Here is a 4,484-nt window from a genome sequence, read left to right on the forward strand (position 1 = left end):
TGCTTTAACCCGCTGCGCCACCAGGGAGGGCCTGGAATGGTGTTTTTAAACCCAAGTGTTGGGACTTGTAATCATGTTGATCACTCAGTACCTGCCCTGCTCAAAGGAGGAAATGTCTTAAAACAGCCCCCTCCCCTTAAAAACAAAAACAAAAACAGTATTTTCCAAAACCACCCTAGAAAGGCGAAAACTGAGGGCTAACGTGGGTTGTGTCACGAAGCCAGAGTGAGGAATTGATGCCAGCGCGAGGAATCGCTCCCCAGGACTGCAGAGGGAATGTGGGTGAGCCCTGGAAACCCGAAATTTCCCCTGGGAAGTTGCTCAAAGGAGCCGCAGAGCAGGATGGGCGCGGCTGTTTAGAACCCACTTCCTGGACATCTGTGTGTGTTTCAGACCCCAGAGCAGAAAATGTGAGGCTCGTGTCTGGGCTTGTTGCTGGTGGCTCTGCGGTGTGACCCTCTTTTTCTTTCCCCACAGTTGGAGGCTGCCAGCGATGAAGAGCGAAAATTAAACCTCAGGTAAGCAGCTCTGCTTTCCTTCTGGAGACTTTTTTCCAGTCAGGTAAGACATAGTCTTGGGGAGAAGAACCTTTCAGAAGGAATATTCCCCTTTCTTTTGGGAGTGCTTAGAAACTATCTGGGAAGAATATTCCCAAGTTGCGCCTTAGAAAGTGGGCATATGTTGAATGATAAGCATCTCTGCTAACCTCCGACCTTGAGAAAAAAAGGAGAATCGTTCCGTTATTTCTCCAGCCCTGCTTTGCCATTCCAAGTCTTCTTACATAGTCTCCCACATCCCGCCTCTCCTGTTAAAACAAATAATCCTTGTGGTAGGCTCTCAATTCTGCATCCTGGTATTCCTTTTGAGGTGAGCACTTTGTGGATTTGAAACAGACATTCAACCCCTTAAGTTTATTAATTCAGGATGTAGGGGAGTTTTTTGTCTTGTTTTTTGCTTGTGAAAAGTGTTTAGCCATGCTCATTTAAAATAAGTTCCTTAATCCTTATGCTGTAAGTTGCTGTATTCGTTAATAGACACCCAAAGCATTTTTGTTTTTCTTTGCTAAAAACAAAGACCTCCCCTTTGGATATTTTGATGGTTTACAGAAGATTTAGCATATTATATATAATATAATCTTTTGCACCAAGGGACAGTCTTAAATCTGACTCTCTAGAGTTTTAAAAAGTAAATAGAGTTTCAAGGATATGCTTTAAAAAAAGTCTGTTTGATCTTGTGAGAGGAGGAAAATTAATTGGAAAAGGAAATGTGTGTCAGGAACTGGGGTCAACGCTTCATCAGCAAGAGCAGGATGTTCCCTGGCTCTGCTTGCAAGCAGAAGGGGTAGCAGGCTCCCTGTCCATCTTTGAGGTTCCTGTGTGTGAAGGGTGGGAAAGGCCCATTTTTATTGTGTGATGCTGCTTTTCTTTGCTTTAAAGAGTTATTTATTTATTTATTTACGCATACAGAACTGGGGTACAGGCCAGAGGTGTGGGGGTGAGATGGTTCACCAGAGAGAGTGGGGAGCAGAACAGGCAGATGGATGAAGTACACTGCTTAGGGGAGCAGTGGGTTGGTCAGGAGAGGCCTGCTGGGCCATGTGGGTCAGCTCCCTGGCAGGGGATCAAACTCATGCTGAAGCTGCTGAGGCTAGCTTTGTAGTGCTGTACTTTTAACACATTGCACCACCAGAGAGGGCCTACTTTTTTTTTTTTTTAAGATTTATTTATTTATGCATACAAGAACTGGGGTACAGGCCAGAGGTGCAGGGGTGAGAGGATTATTCACCAGAGAACTGGGGAGCAGGACATGCAGATCTAGTAAAACACTGCTGAGGGGAGCAGAGGGCAGGTCAGGAGAGACCTGCTGTGCCATGTGGGTCAGCTCCTGATGGGGAGCAGACTGGTGCTGCGGTGGCTGTGACAGCCTCAAAGTGCTGCACCTCAGCTCCTTGCACCACCAGGGAGGCCTGTGTGACTTTTCTGAAGGTGATGTGCTCAGAGGAATCACTGCTGCAAACGCATGGAGGTGGCTCCCGGAAGGCTCGGCCTCACGGCACATTTGTTCTCTCACCTGGGTTTTTTTCCCCCACAGACCTAGGTCAGGAACTGAAGGTTGGAATCAGCCAAGCTCAGCTCCCCATGGGGGCAGCAGCGGGCCGCGAAGTAGATCTGACACTGCAGAGGCTGGACGTCGTGGGCGGGGAGGGCTCTCTGGCTGCTGTGGGACGGCAGCTACAGCAGCAGGAGGTGGGGCTCCCCCCACCCTCCCCAGCTCCCCCGCCACCCCAGCTTCTCTCCAGCCTTCCCCGCCCTCTGGCCTTGCCCCTGTTTCAGGGCTCTTGCTAGGGGTGGGCGCCCAGCTCGCACTGAGTGGGCTTTGGGGCTTGGCGCTTTTTCCAGTCGCTCTTCTCCCAGCATAGTGCCAGGGGTTGTTTCAGTTCATGAGAACTTACAGAGAGCAGTGATAGGAACTGTGTGTGTCCTGTGGCCCATCACAGGCCCTTTCCCTGCCCGCCGGGAGCAGGAGAGGACCCTACAAAGGGAAGGGCAGGAAGCCACAGCTGCTCTGCGCGTGCCCACCTGGAGTCCGTCTCCCCAGTTGTGTGTGGAGCCTGAGCCCCAGTTGCATGTGGAAGGCCCTGAATTGGAGGTGAGGCCTCTGTTGCCTGTACCCCCTGGACGCCCCAGCCACTGCCTCTCTGGACCTGCTGGTGGTTCAGCTGTGTCGCCTCCCTCATCCTCACAGATGAGGGAGCTGACCTGAGTTGCCAGCGGTCAGAGGCAGCTCCAGGCCAGAGCCTAGAGCCCTGCTAATTTGAGGTGGTGCCCTCAGGGGGTTGTGGCCTTCTGATGACCCCTGTGACTCTCCCCAGCTCTCAGGAGGCCCCAGCACCACTGTGAGGGCCAGCAGACCCTGGGTCCCGAGCTGTGGGCTCAGGTCGCTTTTCAGGCCCCTCGTCACCGTGACGCCTCACTGCCGTGTCAGGCAGAGGACACCGTCTGGCCTGCTGACCCCTCTGGACCGATGTGAGACCTCTGGCGTGCTGGCTAAGCTTGCGCTGGAACCCGTTCAAACTCCTGGGTCAGTCTGCACGTTCAGTTCTTTGCTGTCTAAGCTTCTGGAGAAAATTATATGGGATCGGAGGGCAATTTTGCTTGTCTAGGGGAGACGAGCGTTAGAGGAGGTTTCTCTCGGATTGGCCCTGGAGGTGAGCTGACAGGCCCAGCTTCCAAAGGCGGACGGCAGGCTGTCCCCGGCCCCCCCTTGACAGCTGACTCGCCAAGCGGCCGTTGCCGCCCCTTGACTCGCCAAGCAGTGGCTTTGGCTCGCCATCGCCTGTGCCTTCCGGAGCCCCGGGGCGGCTCTCCTGGCTTCCCTGCCCTCTTCTTCCTCCGCCCTTGGTGGCGCCATTCAGGTCGTCGGGTCCCCCTTCCTGCCCTGTCTCAGGGCCCATCAGCCCAGCCCTCGCCCGCCCTGCCCTCCTGCTCCCAGGCTGACAGCACAGAGCCCCGTGCTGCTTCCTCCTGGCTCCGCGGCCTGCTCCGCAGCGCCTCTGCCCCCGGCTCAGCTGCGCCTCACACGGGGGCTTCTTCCTGACCCTCTCTTTCCTGGCCCGTGCCTACCCCTGCGCCCCGCTGCTGGCTCGCCCCAGCCACCTGCAGCCTCCTGTCCCTGCCAGTAGGTGCCTGTGTTGTGTCACCCTGGGCCTGACGCTTCTCTACAGCAGGGCCTTAGTTCTCTGCCCACGTGTAGCATCTCAACAGTGGGAACTTGCTAATTTCATTGGGAAATTAATTAATTTCGTGGTAAACGGCATACGTGTGCGCAGAAGAGCAGGTGTCGGGGCAGCAGCGTGGGGCTCGGCGCCAGGCAGACCTGGCTTCAGAATCTGGCTCCTGTGCACAGTGCTGAGTTCCTTTAGCTTTGGGGTCTCACCTGCACGACCTGCAGGGCTGTCGAGTAGCTTGTGTGACGCTCCCCGCCGGGAGCCAGTCCACGGTGGGCTTGGACGGCAGTGTGCCCACTGGGTCTCCACTGCTCATGTCAGTGCTGGGTCGCAGCCCAGAATTAGGGGCCTGGCTCCCCGCAGGTGCTGTGTCAGCCAGATCCAGCCCTGTGGGTGCCATTGCCGGGCCTGCTCTGGGTCTGCACCCCGACCCGGCTGCACCCGGAGGGTGGCGGGTCCTTTCTCTGGACCTCCGGTCCAGTCTCCACCGCCCTCTTCTTTTGCATATGTGTTGGGCACCTCTGCCTGTCTTAGTCTGGACTTGACTGTTTCTGTTCATTTTTCTGGTTATGTGTCTCACCAGGGGGTGCTGAGCCCCCTTGGCGGGTGCCGTGCTTGGCTGCCAAGTATAGCCCCCAGCACCCCCTAGCAAGTGAGCCCCCAACACTCCCTGGCAGGTGCAGCCCCCAGCACCCCTTGGCTGGTGCAGCCCCCAGCACCCCCTGGCTGGTGCAGCCCCTGGCAGGTGCAGCCCCCA

The 4,484-nt window shown here is 55.8% G+C and overlaps 1 protein-coding gene across 1 annotated transcript in view; it reads left to right on the top strand.

The window, feature by feature from the left end:
* SSH1 (slingshot protein phosphatase 1) overlaps positions 1-4,484 on the top strand; it is a 53,878-nt gene that overhangs the window by 5,362 nt on the left and 44,032 nt on the right. The window contains exon 2 of the mRNA XM_012731175.1: positions 478-518. The gene's annotated coding sequence lies outside the window, so the exon portion shown is untranslated. The remainder of the gene's footprint in view (positions 1-477; positions 519-4,484) is intronic.

This window comes from Condylura cristata, unplaced genomic scaffold (genome assembly GCF_000260355.1).
Source record: "Condylura cristata isolate star-nosed mole 26May11 unplaced genomic scaffold, ConCri1.0 scaffold00029, whole genome shotgun sequence".
In the NCBI taxonomy this organism is placed as follows: Eukaryota; Metazoa; Chordata; class Mammalia; order Eulipotyphla; family Talpidae; genus Condylura; species Condylura cristata.